This window comes from Sus scrofa, chromosome 18 (assembly GCF_000003025.6).
Source record: "Sus scrofa isolate TJ Tabasco breed Duroc chromosome 18, Sscrofa11.1, whole genome shotgun sequence".
NCBI classification, from domain to species: Eukaryota; Metazoa; Chordata; class Mammalia; order Artiodactyla; family Suidae; genus Sus; species Sus scrofa.
Genome location: NC_010460.4, coordinates 31700101 through 31718594, shown reverse-complemented (window position 1 = coordinate 31718594; position 18494 = coordinate 31700101). Strand labels below are relative to the sequence as shown.

General features: G+C 34.2%; 1 protein-coding gene across 10 annotated transcripts in view; it reads left to right on the top strand.

The window, feature by feature from the left end:
* FOXP2 (forkhead box P2) overlaps positions 1-18494 on the top strand; it is a 555422-nt gene that overhangs the window by 171929 nt on the left and 364999 nt on the right. For 9 of the 10 annotated variants that reach the window (XM_021078421.1, XM_021078435.1, XM_021078432.1 and 6 more), the window contains one exon: positions 6159-6249. The exons of the other annotated variant lie outside the window; for it this stretch is intronic. The gene's annotated coding sequence lies outside the window, so the exon portion shown is untranslated. The remainder of the gene's footprint in view (positions 1-6158; positions 6250-18494) is intronic. 10 annotated transcript variants of the gene reach the window in all.

Sequence of the window (18494 nt, the reverse complement as noted above, 5' to 3'; positions counted from 1 at the left end):
CTGGTTTTACCCTTGAAATATTTTTATCACAAAACATCAGTATGTAGAATTCTCCTTGATAAATGTATTGTATTACGATAGAAGCCAAGAGAACTGATATAAGATCAAGGCTATGAATTTGTCAAAGAAGTTGTTCTGGGCTTGGAATCATTTGACAAGTGGCTGAGAAAACATGAAGAATTCCATGCCTTTCAAAGTTATCAGACTCCTTATGTATTTGTGGCTATTTATCCCTCAAATGACCAGGAAATCCTATAGCTCCCGATACCCTATATCTTTCCTTCGTGGTTTGAAAGACCTTCTCTAAGGTTGGAGTTCTAGATCTCTAAACTGCCTGCACCATGTTTCTTTCGGCTTGAAAGACTTGGACAAAGCATCTCCAACATCAAGAAGGTGTCTGCAGTCATTTTCTTCCACATTAACGCTGTCCACTTGCTTCTCCAAGCCCTGTTTACAGACTTAAGCACTGAGTTATTTTGCTGAAAGTGAGACTTTCTTTTCTTTTCATTTTGTCACCGAAAATGAGAAGAAAACAAGGAAATTATAGAACCAGGTGTTTGTTCCAAGGATCATAAATGTTGATTTGCTGTTAAACGTGGTACCTATGTTAATAAAAATAACCATTGGTCAATATCTAAAGGAATGAGTGTACTTATTATCTTACACAAGTAAAAAGGAAAGGAGGGAAGTACCAACATAGGAAGGAATGAGTAAAGGAATGAAAGAAGACAGAGAAAAAAAACAAACAATTTTAAATCATGCTTTTTTTGTTGTTGTTGTTGTTGTTAAGGTTAAGCCTGGTTCTATAATGAAGAATATGAAAGGAAAAGTTTGATCTATGTGTTGTTCTTTATAATCTGAGTGTGTTTAAACCTGCTTTGCTAATTCTAGTAGTGGCATTCTTTAATTTTTATTTACTGTTTTCCTCTAACTTAGCTTTATACTTTCAGCCAAAAACAACAATAAAAGCTAACGTGGTTTTTGAAGAAATTCTTTTATTAACTTAGTGGTATGTTTTTGAGCGCCCACTGAGCACATGCCTCTGTAGAACTAATTAAGTCAACCCTAGCCTATGAGCTACAGCTCAGATTCGACCCCTAGCCTGGGAACTTCCATATGCTGCAGGTTTGGCCCTAAAAAGAAAAAAAAAGAAAAGAAAAAGAATAAAAGATTAATAGGTGCTAGGGAGCTGGTGTACAATATTATACCTACAGTTAACAATACTGCACTTAGAAATTTATTGATGCAAGATCTCATGTTAAATGTTCTTACTACAATAAAAAATAGAAGCAAGTGAAATTTGATTTCAAAGTATTTTTTATATATTTGTGTAAATATGGTAATGTATTTTTACCCAGTTCCACCACACGGCTCTGACTTTTACTCTGAAGGAAGTCCAAGAGGGAAGAATCATGTCTGAACTGTCCTAGCATTACTTCTTCCTTTAATGACTACCTATTCACCTACCTTACCATTGTTATTTATCTGCTTATTGGTTTAATTTTGATTTTTAAACATTCGCTGATGGAACATACCAATAAAATATAAATATTTTCAATTCAGAGCTAGAAACAAATTTGTAGGTGTAAAAAGCGACTATCAGTAAGCTTGTCCTATCCCTGAATAAGTATGATTTGAATTGTGCTCATGATGTCAGCAAACTTAATCTTCATTGAGGCTTCAGTTGTTTTCATGGTAAGCTTTTACCTCAGTTCATTTCCTCTGAATGTATTTCCTTAGTGGTTTGATAGGGTCGTGGTGGAGCCTGAAGCATTATTTGCTCCACTTTCTTAGATCCAGATGCTATTAAGATCAACTAAACAAGAATAAATCTTGCAGAGGCCCCATGTAAAATAGTGCTTACATGATTTACCCAAAATGGCTAAAAGATAGTGAATATAAGGTTTTTTGGTAATCAGATTACCTCTTCTTAGCAATTCTGAAGGATTTCCTTTTACTTCATGCTGTATAAGGAGAACAGAAGGATAATTTGAGACCCCCCCAACTCATGAAATACATCTCATGTAGATTAGCTATAACTAATGTTTAGGTGTATGTATTTATATGCTCCATGGCTTCACATTATATGTTATCATTACTTCAGTATGGCTCTAGGATTAACTACTCAAACTACAAATCCTGCATTATTAATGTATAGGTTAAGTCAATATTTAAAAAAAATTACAACAATATTTTATTCACAAATATGTGTTCTTGATTAATGTTATTTGAAATTCCAATGTGCTATATAATATTAAACCAAGGCAGCAGGATAGAATACTCCTTTGTTTCCATGTCTTATGTCTCTTGAGAAAAATTACTGACTGAGACTTAGAACCAGGATTACTCTAGGGCATTATGCCTACTGTCTCTACCTGGTTTAGATCCACTGTCCATTCTACCTATTCTTTCATTTTAAAATTCCCATGACTGTCTAGTTCCATGTTGATTAGCCTATGGATTAATACATGCATTTAACAAATCCTTACTGAGTGCCTATTGTGTGTCATGCAGTACTTTAGTTTTATTGGGCCCAAAAGTGAATTAAACAAACATCCTACCCCCTGTGGAGTTCACACTACTTGAGGTACTAATTGTAGTGAACATTGTATATTTCTGTTGGCAGTTTCATAGCCCATAGGCTTCGCAGAACAAGCTTTAAAAAATCTTGGCTATTTCCTTTCTTGATACTTGGAATATCATTACGAATGATAATGTCACATAAATGCCTGATGCATAAAAAAATGCCTATTGCAAAATACCTTCCAATTCTTTCATAAATTTTGGTAGGAATAGAATAACTTCATATAGAATATGGACTGCTTTCTGAATAAAAAAATTCTCCATTCCTCAGAAGCCTATCATTGTTCCTGTTTTCCTATTGGCATATATACCAATATATATATATATATATATATATACCAATCGCCCACATGTGTGAGTATGTTGCTTTGCTGGGCCTTGGTTGTTTAATTATTTTCTCATCCCTGAAGTGTTGGTTATATTATCAGCTTTTGTAACCAGTGGACAATTATCTATGTTTTCTTATTTCGCTATTGTTAACTATCTTGCTTTGAGATAACAAAATAATTCTTAGTTCTCACCATTCTCTAAGAAGACGTATGCCATGTAATATGAAAGCATCATTTAAAATGGTATAATTTTTACTTATGAACATCGGTTACACATTATGACCTATATAACAAATCTATTTCATTTATTTACTTCAAGCTTTTAGTATTTTTTTTCAAATTGTGAAATTTACTAGACAAAGGATTTTGTATTATTTTTGCATAGTAGAATTCAAAAGACATTTGTCTTGCTTGCACTTAAGCTTTGCCCGTTGAAATTTTTTGTTGTTTTTTGTTTAGGAAACAATTAAATGATAGTATTTCCATTAGAACACATTTTCATTTTTACTGCTTGAAAGACAGGATTGTAGAAAATATTAACAAAGAGTTCCAAGTAACACATTATAAAACTGGGTCTCCTTCGTATCAGTGAGTTCCTAGAAAGAAATAAATACAACAAAATTGAACCACCTAGTGATTGCTCACTTCATCTAATACAGTTCCTTAAAAGAAGATGGTTCAGACTCTCTGGGAATGTTTCCAAGCAGAGCAAATCTTAAATAAACTTGTAATCCTATTAGGCTAGAAGAAATTAGAAAAGAGAGTGTTTGTGAACTTTTATCCAGGATGTCTTCATTGAGTATTTGGTTTAAATTGGATGCTGCCCCCGTGTGTGTATATACACACACATGCACTTACGGTGATGCTTAGCACACTGAAATCATCACCCTTCCCATATTCTTCATTACATTGCACATTCCACAAGAGCAGGGCTGTGGCACCTGGACAGTGCCCAGCATATAATTTGCAACCAATCAACGTGTGTGAAAGAATTCTAATTAGCCTTCCTATCTCTGGTTTGCCTTTTTTTAGTTTTCTTTACTGGCTTAGGTTTTCCTTTTTAATTAAGTTTTTTTCATTTACATAATTAAGTGATCATTTGATTCTTTTTTTTTTTTTCTTTTTTTTTCCTTTTTGGCTGTGCTTGTGGTGTGTGAAAGTTCCGAGGTCAGGGATTGAACCCTCACCATAGCAGTGACCTGAGCTATAGAAGTGACCCTGCTGGGTCCTTAACCTGCTGAGCCACAGAGGAATTCCTCCTTTGATTCTTAAGTGATCATGATGATCACTGTGATTGGTATTCTATATGTGTTACTTTTTTTTTCCTGAGGTGTAAGTACTAAAATAATATATGCTTATTTAAATAAAATCTGCTGTGGCAGTGATATGTTCTTTGTTTATTTTAAAAATTAGCTTCTTTTGTATTTGAATTTGACTTTTGTCAAAGAAATACATGCACAGAATTTAAAAAAAAATCAAATGAAACAGAAGGCTTAATATAATGAAAATTAGCTGTCTTCAGCCATTCATTTTCCCACTTCCCAATCCAGCTATACAGAGGTAACAAGATTCTGGTGTTTACATCATAAATTTTAAATGATATGCTTATTGCTAGTTCTTGATTTATCAATTGCCAGCATTAATTTTCATTAATGAAAGTGGAGAGATTAGTGAAAGAAAAGCCTGCAAATAAAAAAGTGAAATAAAATCTAAACTGATTATGTATATATGCTGCACTGGAGTTCTGCAAGGGTGTTTTGGGTCTATAAAGAACAGGTTGGCATTTTAAGTCTTCCAGATGGCTTTTAAGAATAGCTCTATTGTTTATGCTTTCATTAGCAGTGAACAAGAAAGTGCTCATCTTTCTGCATTCTTGCCAACACAGGGTAGAATCCAGCATTCAGATTATGCTGTTCTGATGACATGAGTGGCATCTCATTGGTTTTTAATTTACATCTTCCTAACAAGTGATTTTTGAGTATTTTAAACCATATTTTTGAGTATTTAAGCTATTCTGGCTTCCCTTTCTAAGCAAATGCCATTTTAAGCTTTTTTGCTTATTTTTTATGTTTCCTCTGAGTATATATTCTAATATTGATTCTTTGTTGGCTTTAGGTCTTCTATCAGTTTATCTATTAAAATTTATTTATGGTATCATTCACTGAAAAATTCTCATTTTGATTTAGCCAGATTTATCATTTGTATGCCTCATTGTTTATACTTTCTAAGTGTTATTTCAGAATTGCTTTTTACTTCCCTTTCTCAAAAAGGATCACCTAAATTTTTTCTTTTAGCTTTGAAAAGATGACTTTCACATTTAAAACTCTTTAATCTATTTGGAATCCAAATTTGCATATGGTATAAAATTAGAAGTTAAGTTTATTTTTTGCCATATTCTGAGACTCTTTCTCCATACAATGAGTCAACACCAACCTTTCCCTTTCCTTTGTGATATCATCCTTATGATAAATAAAGTTCTCACTGATATGTGGGTTCACTTCTGAACTCTATATCCCTGTGTCTGCACTTGACTTTGTAGTGTATCCTAATTTTGGTGTAGTGGATTCCTTCCCTTTGCCCTTCATTTTTGACTTTTACTTTGATAACAATAGACATTTTCGAGCATATGTTTTAAAACTGCATTTCTAAATTTTTACTTAAAAATCTAGGGAGTTCCCATTGTGGCACAGTGGAAATGTATCTGACAAGTATCCATGAGGATGTGGGTTCAGTTCCTGGCCTCACTCATTGGGTCGGGGATCTGATGTTGCCATGAGCTGTGATGTAGGTCGTAGATGTGGTTTGGATGCCATGTTGCTGTGGCCATAGCATAGGCCTGTAGCTATAGCTCTAATTCGACTACTAGCCTGGGAACTTCCATATGCTGCGGGTGTGGCCCTGAAAAGCAAATAATAATAATAATTTTATTCTATAAATTTAAAAAATTAATCACCAAAAGTTTAAACCTGGCAAATCATTGTAGGAGTGGAACATAAAACCTGCATCTCTTGGAAATGTTGTCTCTGTGGTCCTTTCTTTGTACCAATGAATTTAACCTCTTCTACATTAAAATGTAGAAAAGCGTTCTTATACACGTTTGAAAATTCACAAAGTAATGAACGCATTAACAGTTACCCTTATTTGAGGTTGAATATGTTTTATTTTCTATGGAGTCATTGAACTAATTGGGACAGAAATGCAAAGTTAATTTTCAAAGTGGTGACAATTGTTTGTCTCTATTAACAGGGCTATTCTAATGTGATGCTGGGATTGAATTTGCCTAAAATCCCATATCAAGGTTGACTCGAAAGTCTTGTGGAAAATCTGGAAGAAATAGGTATGTGGCCTTTTGGTAATGTCTCATTTCCTTGTTTTTCTAGTGTTTATTTTGCGCTTTAATTTTTTGGTTAAGTATCTTTGCACAAAGGTTAAAAAAATCATCGGTGAGCCATAGAGACAAATCAGGTATGGCAGAAGGAGTTTTGCCTCCATCTCTTCTCTTGGACTTTTCATTTCACTCCTTGCTGTGCTCATGCTTTCTTGTGAACTTGGTCTCACTTTGTTTTTGGAATATTAACACAAACTTATGTGGAATGTGAATTTGGTGTTGAAATATTAAAAAGGACATGATTAGTCAAGAAATGCACTTGGAATATTTTCTGTTACCACCATACTGGCATTTTTTACTGAGGTTTTCAGTATTACTTTATTAAGATCCAATTGATAGTGACATCTTGGGGAAGATCTAGAAATGTCAGAAAGTAAAGAGAATAGCATACTAGTAATGATGTTTTTTAAAGTTTGATTTTTTTTAAATAAACTTTTTGAGACCCAGCAAGTCAGCTGTTAGAAAACCTTTATTTTCTTTTTTAATGGACTTCTTTAAACCTAATGGTAGTTTTCCTTGATATTTGCAATGTCAATTTAGAGAATAATTAAATCCATTGTTTGGTACAAAGCAAGGACCACAGAGACAGCATAAGATGCATTTCCAGAGATGCAGATTTTATCTCCCGCTCTTATTTCAATTTATACTGTTTTTGTAAAATTGGTTTTTCAGTGTCATTGTTGACTCTGGCATCAATCAAACAGTATGGTGTAGGTGTCCAAATCTATAAAATATAATATATAAAAAATTAATCACCAAAAGTTTAAACCTGGCAAATCGAGGAAATTCTAGATGAGTTTACATCACTTCTCTCCCTAGTCTTTGCCTTCAAAGAAAGGGAAACCCTGTGTCCTGCCTTCTTCAGATTTCTTTTATTTTCTTGCCCACTTGCACCAGAATTCTTTACCCCAGGGGTTGACCATAAGCATTCTATGGGTCTCTGGATCTACACTACCATGCCTGCTTTGCTCTCATCATTTCTAAAACTTTCTCCAGATATGTACTCCATATCTTCCCTGAGAGATTTTTGTCAACGTGCTTGAATGAGGCAGTGATGTATTTCTCATGTGTTTTCCCTACTGTTTTGCCTATAGACTTTTCCTTGTTTTGTACCAACTTTACAGTTTTTCCAGATATACAAACAAGATGATTCCACATTTATTTAGTATTTAAGATTCTTGAAACATTTTGGCAACTTTTTACTTAATTTTATTCTTTCATTAAATTCACTGCTTTTTCTCTTGCATTGCTTATGATGTAAGTAAGGCTGACATTATCATCCATTGTTTAGTTAGTGGAGAAACTAAAAGAAAAAAATCTAAATGATTTGGATAAAGGTAATATAGCTTGCTGTGATTTTATATTTAACAATAAACAATTAGGTATTATTTTTACTGAGTCCAAGCTCATACTGCTTGCTGCATGACAGACCAGTAAATTAAGAGATGAGTTAAGGGTGCAGAGAATGGTGATTTTATTCAGCAAGCCAGCAGACCGAGAAAATGGTGGACTCGTGTCCCAAAGAACCATCTTACGCACATTAGAATTTAGGCTTCTTTTATACTAAAAGGGGAAGGAATGAATATGGTTGATTATTGCAGACTTCTTGGTGTCAGAATCCTTTATTCTTGCATCTGTCCATTGTCAGGTTATGATGTTCCCATGAACCTCTAACAAGACAAATGTTATTTTCTGTTCTGCAATTTTTTAACTCTATATGAATAGAAAAGTGTTACACTTCTCAGAACCTTGAGAGGCAGCTATCCCTATATTTAAGACTCTAGGCAACATTCTTAATTTATAAAGAATTCTTAATTCTATTCTAAAGCAATAGAATACAAAGGTTAAATTAAAAGCAACAGATTCAATATGGAGTCAGATTTGTTCTTCCTCATCAGGTTTGTTATTAACACTCATATCTGCTTACACCCAGTCCTTTTTCTCTGAGTTATGTGATTTATGCTTGCTATAGACAAGGGTATATTGATATATCCCCTCTTTGTAAGACCTTTTATATTTAAATTCTCTTTTGTTGAGAATTAATAGAGTACTCGTTTTAGTAATAACAGGGGGCTTTTAGATTTATAAGCAGGTGTTACCTGACAGTAAACATCATGGAACCATGAAATAAATGACTTTTAGAAAACAGAGAGTCTTCTACCCAGAAGGGCACATAATTGTGTTTGTATGAATATGCATAAGTTGTTTTCAAGAAATATTAATTTTCTTCTTCCCTTTCTACTCCTCTTTTCCTTTCCCGCCAGAAATCCCTAAAGTGAATACACAGTTGAATCTTCCTATTTTCAAACATGTATCTAGATTTTACCTCCCAGAGAGGTTATGTAAGCTGTTATACTTCTAAGAGGGGAACTAAAATGTTTCTTGCAGCTTCCAACTGAAAGCGTTTCTATCTAATGGGTAAATGTTTAGTTGAGTGAGTGTGTATGTGTATGTATGTATTTTACTTCACAATATGTACAGTTATTTCTAGAAGTTCCATTGTGAGAGTATTAAATCTAAATAAAATAAATTTTACTTATTTCAATGGAGTAGAAAAACTTCATTTACATACTTAGAGAAAATTGCTGTAAGTTTGTTAAATACATTCTAAATATTTACATCATACATAACAAAATATTTCCTCCAATTTTCAAATTATTGAAAAGTAAATGACCTAAACAAGAAGATGATTTGGCTAAGAAGGGGCTGAGTCAATGCTTCAAATACATGACTTTCTCACATTTCTTAGCAAAATGGGCAGAGTGAATAAGATTGTGAGTAGGCTATGGAGTATAGCTGTTGAGAATGTAAGCTTAGAGATCAGATTTGAATTACGGTTGCAAGACAAACCTACCATATGTGCAACCTTGGACAAGTCATTTAAACTCTTCTAACCCTTCCTTTCTGAATCTAGAAAAAAAAGAGACAATAGTACCTACCTGACAGAGTTGATTTGAAGACGAAATGTGTGAATACATATAATGGGCATAGTAAGCATTAAACAAGAACAGTCAAAAAAGTTAGCCATTGTTTTGTTCCTTGTTATATTAACCTAAACATTTGAGTGTATTATCCAGGCCACCCGTCAAGTATCCTGCATAGCATTCTAACTTTTGCCTAAGAAATGAGAAAAAGGAGTAAATTTGTAAATGTGCTTTCTGTGATTTGGTTAGCATGTGGATTAGTTTACAACCGCTGTGTAATATATTACATATTTTAAAGCTTAAAACAACTTAACATGTATTACCTTAACACTTTCCATGGGTCAGGAGTCCAGGCATGGCTTAACTCAGGATCTTTCAAGGCCGCAGTCAAAATGTGACCACACTGCATTTTCATTAGGAGTTCAGGATCCTCTTCTGGGTTTTACCCAGTTCACTGCATTTGTAGGACTGAGATCCTCAGCTCCTAGAGGTCACCCACAGTTCCCATCCTTGTGGCCCTCTCCGTATAGTAGCTTGCTTCTTTAAAGTCTGTAGGAGAGTTTCTACTAAGTCCTAGTGAAATAGAGCCATGTGTGTGTGTGTATAATGTGTATATGTATATTACCATAAACATTGAAATAACATCTTATCCTCTTTGCCATATTCTAATGGCTAGTAGCAAGTCACAGTCCTACCTGTATGCAATGGGAGAGAATGATACAGGGCACGAACCTGGGGGCCACCCTAGAGTCTGTCTCCCACCACATGTTCAGTTTCTTAAGTTAAAATTCATACAACCTGTTATTTTAGGTTTTTATATTAAGGCTTTTACGTAAGGCTTAATTAAAAAGGAATCTTTTCACTAACTGCAAAATTTTATTTTCAGTTATGCTTATAGTGTGAGTCCCAATAGGCCATTCCTCCTTGCCTAATGTTTATCCAATATTTTAAACTGGCTAACCACCAGACTTAAACAGCCTCCACTAGTATTTAGTGCTGTGCAGAATCTGACAAAACCTTGGTAGCCAACGTTTTCTCCATTACCCTGATATGTATACCTTGAACTACATGCTTTATCCTTGCCCGTATCTTTGTCAGTGCATGTCCTATAGATTCTTTCCCTTTTTCCATCTCCTTAAATCATATTTACGTCTCTACCTCTTTCATTACATTCTTCCTGTTTCTTTTCTCCAGTCTGGCCAACAGAGGACTTTTTCAACATAGTATCATGTTTGTGTTACCTGTAGCTTTTCGTTCAGTAGTATCTTAAGAAATGTTCACTAAATACATGAAATACCTCCTTGATTCAGAACAGTGGTCAATGAGAATCCTGTTTCAAAGGATGTTCTTTATAAATTATCCACTCTTACACTGACCTGGTAATCTGAATTGTACTTCAGTCAACCCATTTTTAAATGACCTCTAAGAATCCGGTACAGCTTACATATTTGGGACTGATTTCACATGGGAAGTATGTAAATGATTACGGTCCAGAGGGTGGGATTGGTAGGCAGCCTCTGAAATGGTCCTTAATGATCCCCATCTCCTCATTTTCATACCACTGTATTTTTCCCTCCTGTATTTACCAGAGTTGGTCCTTGTGCCTGATAGAATAGAATATTCTATTCTGTCAATGAGTGATGGTATGTTGCTTTTTAGATTAAGTTATACAAAATATTAGCACACCTCTTTTCGTGTTCTTTCTGGTTTCCACTTCCCTGTTTCTTTTTCTGTTTCTTTCTCCCTCCCTTCCTCCCTCCTTCCCTTAATCCCTTTTTCTTTCCTTCTTAGTCTCATGTTTTGCTCTGAGGGAGGCTAGCTGCCTTGGAGAAGTCCACAGACAGGGAGGAACTGGCAGTAACTTGCATCTGCTTGATGAATCCTGAGCCTAAACCACTCAGCTGAATATTATTCCCTGATTTCTGTCCTTGGAAACGTGTGATTAAAAAATAATTATTTTTTCCAAAGCTCCTAAAGTTGGGGGTAATTTGTTATATAGCAATAGATAATTAATCTTACCCCTAAAAATAATTTCCACAAAGTTCATTACTGTCCTGGGCTTTGCAGGGAATACAAAGATTAATTTTTTACTGATTGTGTGGTCTCTAAAGTAAATGTAATGGGACAGGCATGCATCTTTATAGGAAAGTGAGCCAAGAAGAAAATGTTCAGATTTCACCTGGAGCACTGATTTTATAATATGCTGAGGTTACTCTCTTGCCCATTGATCCATAGTGTTGGAGGGTCATGCCTCCTCAGGACTGGGTAGGTCTGAATGCTGGTCTGGTACTGGTTCTCTTGTAGAAGAGGTGTTTGGAACAGTTAAAAACACTCTTGCCTTTGTAGAATCTGAGCTTGCAGAATCTATTCTGCTAATTTGTTATGCTAGTTTCCATTGTTCTCCTTTGATGTCTTTATACAGTTGTAAAGAATAGAGTTGCCTAGAAGCATCAGATATGGGTATATGTACTTCGAGTGCTGTGTTTTGAAATGTTAAGTTAGAAAAATAATACCTTTGGTCTCCAGAAAAGTATATATCAGCAAGTACTAGAACAACATTTTTGCATAAATGCCATTAAACCATCATTCCAAATTTTCCTCCTATTGATTATACTGTGATGATAGAACCTGGGCAAAATACAGTGTTATATTTTTCAAAAAGGGAAAAATGGAAGCTTGTTCCTATTAAAAAAGAGCGTTTACATTTATAATTTCAAATTTGCGGCTTGGAGTGATGCACTAGTCAAATTTTTGATACCATTATATAAAATAGCAAAATATGGATTTTAACTGGCCTGCTTTTCAATTCATCTGAACATTAAGTACATTTTTAATGGTCTTATTTGCTGGGAAGAGCACTATTACAATAATCTGCCTTTTACAGTCCATATCAAATATGAACTAGCATCACTTATTACAAAGTTTGTGCTTTGGGAGACATTTTCACGGCATCTAACAGTACTGCCCCACATTTCTTGGAATTAGTCTTTAATGATATCATTTTCCAAAATGAGTTGTTGCTCAAACTTACTGATTGTTTTGTGGTTAAAATCTAATCCAGCAGCTATATTTAAAATGCCATACAAATTTGTAAGGAAAGGTCCACTGAAACTACTGTAATATTAATAATCGCATGAAAATTTTATAGAAGAACTTCTATGCAGCTTGAATGTTTTTAGTTTTTTCTTCCTCTCCATGATATCAGAGGGGTGAGTATGAAACCTCATTTTTAACTGTTGGCAATTCAAGTTTTTACTATTGTCTGCTGGAGTACAGAGGACTATTACTGTAGGTGTCATGTAAAATAAAGTTAGAGTCTGAAGGCTCCTTTTAGCTGTCAGCCTTATTAAGGAGTCCTTCATGTGTTGAACTCAGCACCTGGTATTGTGTAAGCGATGCTTGTGAGAGCCTGGGGAGAGCTTTCTTTCTCTTCAGTGTGGCTTTATTAGGCCTTGCTCACATTTTCGCTGCTGCTCTGCCTGATCCGACAGTCTAGCTGTAACTCACAGCACAGTAGGTCTAATATAGATTGACGCCTTTGCCTGAAGCCTGATTGAAACTTGTGTCTCAGAGTTGCTAATGCTCACTGAACCATTTTATTGAAGATAAAGTAAATAAAATAGATTGCCATATGAGAATTCTCTGAAATCAAATGGAATAATTTGGCAGGTTTAAGCCCATGAAGAAGGCAAAGCAGTGAAACAGATGTGAATACTTTTTATGTTCAGTATATCAAGGGAAAAATATTCTTGTTATATTGGGCCTAAGTATTCATTCTTGTCCATACAATTACATGTTAAGCATAAGTCTCAATTGTTATATTATTTTTGGTCTTAAACAGTGGGTCCTTTGTATGAAACTAATATGAATAAAAACTTTTGAGACTGTAATATTGGGCTGATTTTTTTCCTTTGTCTTTTTCTGACACTTGAGTGCATGGATCAGTAGCCTCAAAGAATTTAATAAACAACACAAATGAATGGATTTGCCAAAGTGCACTCCAGACTCTTAAGGTTAGAAAAAAAAAACAAAACAGTAAACCATAGTCTACTGAAAGATGCTAGTAATCTTGAGTGTTTTATTCATTAATTAAGAGAATGTGTTCACATGAGAACGACCTTTTTTGGAAACTGTCCTGTGAAGTTAATTTTTTTCTTTTGTGGATACAGGTGTTACCCTTATATAAAGAATGATAAAAATTATATTATCATCTGAAATAATTTGGGGGGAAGCTAGATTGACCTTAGCATCTTAGATTATGAAATTATAACGGCAATAGCATCTGATACCATAATAACATGTATTGACGTATTTAATTTGTAGAGTACAAGGATCTGAGCACTTATGTGAAGATGTGTGGAAAGTCTGATGCAGAGAAATGAAGATCTCTTATTTAATTGCCTGGGTCAGATTAAAAGTAAATATTTATAGAAGAAAGATCAATAAAGGGGTTTTGTTGGAAAAGTTTCTGAATTTGCTAATTAAAGACAGCATTTCTCTTCAACCTTATAAAGAATCTCACATCAGTACTTTCTCTGTGATTTCTCTTCTGGTTTCTCCATATTCAGGATAATTTCAGTTTATACCTCTCTTCAATATTTAGTTCATTTAAAAAATTTTGCTTATACATTTCATTCATTTGTTTTTTAGGTAATCATTCATGCTTACTTTTTAATTATACTTTTTAGCTATATTAAATATATCTTTTCTTGTCTCTGGGTAACCAATAGTCATATCAGTTCTCAACAACTATGAACTAGTTATGTCGCAATGATTTCAAATAACTGTCATCAGTTAGATGCAGACATTATACTCTCATATGGGCAATGGGAGATCTTAAAGAAATCTTTGATACTCTCTTCTGACCTTTTAAGTAATATTATCAATTAAATACTGCTTGACTCTTAACCATAAATTTGGCCCTTTTGCCTTTATGGGGTTCAGTCTCAGGGTTCAGGGTGACTCTGGTAGCATGCAAGACTGAATAGGAATAAACATGCTTCATGTTCTCTTGTGAGTGAACGGAGAGAAAAGTTACTGCATTTTCGTTTTCCTCATCTAGTAAGGCTAAAGGTACAATTACTCAATATTTATTAAATAATTTTATACTCTTAGTGTTTTGGTGCCCTTATATTTTATATCTGTTTGTCTTCATTGTTATAATCTGTACATACTTCTCTTGGATTAACCAGAAATATTATAAAGTCCATTCATCTATCCAGAACTACATCTCATTTACTCTCGACTCCACCATTTATCTCCTTTGACGTTTTGATATTCCAGTGTGAATGTGCCTTTGGAAAATCCTGTATATAAAGAAAAGGTTGCTTGAAAGGAGGAGAGTATTTCACTGAGACTCTGAGAAGCCTTATTAGTCCCTTTTAAGTATATTCTAGAATTTAGCAACCTATCAAACTGCAAATAAGAGGAACCTTGTAGTAAAGAAGTGCGTTTAATGAGTCCGTTATGCGCTGCTTTTCTCTCTGGTTACCCCTGGTTCCTTTACACTTAATTCTACTTTTCAAAATTCTTCATTGTCTCTTTACATTGCTAGTTTGGGGATTGTGTGTGTTCTTTTGGCATTGGTGTCTGATCCCTCCCTGAGCTCCATGTGATGATAATGCTGCTGCTGCTGCTGCTGCTGCTGCTGCTGCTGCTGCTGCTGATGGTGATATCTGACATTTATTTCATACCAGGTACTCTTCTAAGTGATTCACAAGTATTAATTAATTAATTCATTCTTTCCTTTTTAGGGCCGCACCTGCAGCATATGGAGGTTCCCAGGTGAGGGGTCAAATCGGAGCTGTAGCTGCCAACCTACACCACAGTCACAGCAACATCAGATCCAAGCCCCATCTGTGACCTACACCACAGCTCACGGCTACTCCAAATCCTTAACCTACAGAGTGAGGCCAGGGATCGAACTCGCATCGTCATGGATACCTGTAGAGTTTTCAATCTGCTGAGCCACAACAGGAACTCCAGCATTAACTCTTGTAATTCTCACAGCCTGTGTGTTAGATACTTAGGAGTCAGAGGCCATTATTGTCCCCATTTTACAGAGGGTTTCACAGTTCAAATGTGGCAGAATTAAGATTTGAGCTCATGTACACAGGTCCAGAGCCCTCTCTCTAGTCCAGAACTGTTGAATAGCCCTTCTTCTCTTGTGGTTCTTACTTACGGCCACAAACACAGAGTGTATTTAAGCATAAAGAGGTTTATGGTGCAGTTTATAGCTCTGTATATTAAATGCTTGGAGGCTAGAACAGTCCAAATGAGTTAAGTTTTGAATTATAAGATATATTTTAAAATAAAGCACTTCTTTCAAATGGAAAAACATGGAATAAGGTATGAAAATATTAGTAATTAAGACTTTATAAAATGTATTTAAGAAATTGGTGAGAATGATTCATAAGTAGTTTTTTAGTCAGTTTAAAGGAATCGCTTCGTAATAACTCTAAAATATCATCAGGCTGACCATGGATCCCGAAACCTTATTTTTTAATTTTCACTGCAGGTTTTAGCAGGTTTATAATTATAATGAAGATATGTAAGGAGTTAATTATGAAATTTTAAAAACATACAACTTTTTGCTAGATAACAGTATCATACGTCACCCCAGACACTTTTGAGAATATTAGTATTATCGTTTACCTAGAGAACGGGTGTACATTGGGATTGTCTTAGGTGAGGCCACTCTGCTTGAAGCAAACACTGCTGGTTTTGCTTCAACATCCTTTTTTTCTCTGCTACCCGAACCCTGATGTTGTTGAAATGTATTTACTTACTTCACATAGTATATACTTCATGTGAAACTGACCCTATCCGCACTTCCAGTGGGTGGATACTGACCTAGTTCAGGACGATTATGGTAATTCCATTCCCTTCCCAGAAATTTGTTTATGTTATATTATTAAATTAGTAAATATTAAATGATGTTAAGTAACTTCATTGAACTTATATAAATAAATGTATTTGGTATTTGATTAATTAATTTAATGTTTCTGGAGCCCTTTCTACATCGTAACCAAGTGAGATAGTATCTCTCTATTCTACTTAATCCTTTTTTATTTAGTTTTTTCTTCCTTGAAGCTGTAAATATTTTAATATACCCATTTTAAACATTATTGGAGGACTTGGATTCTAACTGGACTTTTACTTACCACAGGTCTCTATTTGCATAACGCAGGGCTGGCTTATGTAAAAGAACCGAGGCGATTAAGAAGGGGAAACAAGGAGGGGAGTTTATCTCCCAAGAGTTCAAAAAGGTTACTGAGAGAATAGAAAAGTGGTTTCTGTGTCCTTTGCCTTCTAAAAATAATTGAAGAGTATCAAAGGGTTACATAATAGCCATATATACTTGCAGGTTGGTACAGAAATGTTCCTAGAAGTTTTTGAGATATTTTCTTACAGGAAGGCTTATCCCAGTTTTTCTAGCACCTACCCCTGCAAATAACCCCTACCCACACACAGATAGAACTTGGCTTTTGATGCAATTTTGAAGGATATGGATAAAAAGATTTAAACCACCACAATTCTTCTCATCTGAAGCTAGCTCTGGTTCAACTTATTGTTGCCATATTATAAATTAGGTGATTAGATACATGGGTTCTTATGTTTCCTCATATCAGAGATGAAGAATCAACCTACATAACCATGGGAAAGGAAACTGCTCTAAAATAATTAGAGCACATCTAAACAATGGGATAACAAAGACCATTTAAGTAAAGTCAGTAATGCAGGTTAAAAAAGTTTATTTTTTCTTTAATTTTTTAATTTGTTTTTAAAGTATATTTGATTTACAGTGTTATGCCAGAAAGCACTGTTTCAATAAGTTGTAAGTTTTGCCTAAACTGCTATATTATTCAAAGGGAAATATATTATAATTAATATATAAATTATATATTATTATGTGAAAAATATATATCCCAAAGTATTATCAATGCCTGTTTCTTGGGGATAGTTCTGAGCGTTTCATCTTATTTGTACTTTTCTGTGTGATTAAAACTTTATTCATTGAACATGTTTTTTTCTTAAGAAAAAAATATTAAAATAAAATAGAAAATTATTAAATTCACAACCAGTTGCAGTTCTCTAATTAGTGTATAATTTACTGCTGTGTGCAATTAACAAGATGCCGTATTGCTCAAGAATTCTGAGTAATAAAGATTTAGCATCCTTGCTTGTATTTTTGCCCAAGATTTTAACACCTTTCGTGACAGTGATGTTGTGAATCACATGGCTCCAGAGCCTTTAGAAATTGGAATTTTCATCCATAGAGGATTTTTTTTCTTGATATCTGTACAGTTTAACAAAAATGCTTAGATGTTAGCTACTCATGACCTGTCCTTTAGAACTGTCATTTATAAAACCTGAAAAGTGCATCTTTACACTGTGTAAGCTAATTTAGAAATAATCCTAAGAACGGACTGACTAGGCCAAGTGTTTCTTAGCTCCATGAAACACAAGTCCAGTATTTATAACAAATATTTTGTAATTCTCCTTTTTTAATATTAAATTAAATTATATATATGTATATACTTGTAAATCAATATAATGTGAAATGCAAATGATTGGGCATGACTAAATTAGATTTTATAAAGTATTCATGTAATTGGACTATGTGTAGAATAACGATAAATATGATAGCAAAAAATACAGTGATAATGATTCATCATTAGTGCTGTTTTTCAAAATGATAAAAACTAGACAGGTTCTGAAGAAAATAAAGATTACCTTGATATGCAGTATCATGGAACTTCTGGCATATTCAATGTATTTAAAAAATTTTATTGGAATATAATTAATAATATAATTTTATTGGACCTACAGGGTATTAATTTCAGGTATACAGAAAAGTGAATCAATTGTACATATAAATATATCCATTCTTTTTTCCAGTATAGGTTATTACAAACTATTGAGTAGATTTTCCTGTGCTATACAGTAGGTAATGTATATTAAAAACATGAAAAATAATTTAAATTTTATATGTAGGTTAAGTCTAGTCACAAGTTTTTTTTTGTTTTCATGAATCTTTAGAAAAAGTCTTGCAAGATGCAATAGCATTCTTTGTTATCGCAGGATAACTAGCAAACAAAACCCCCATCCACACTTGATAACCATATCTCAAGTTGTTCCCTCCAAAAATTTTCCCCCAAATTTCCAAAACTCTTCTTAAAAAGCCAAATGGCCCCCACTGAAAGGCTCTGATTTCGGTCTTCAGAGACCTGAGTTCTTCTTTGTCTCTGCTACTATTCGTGAACTTGG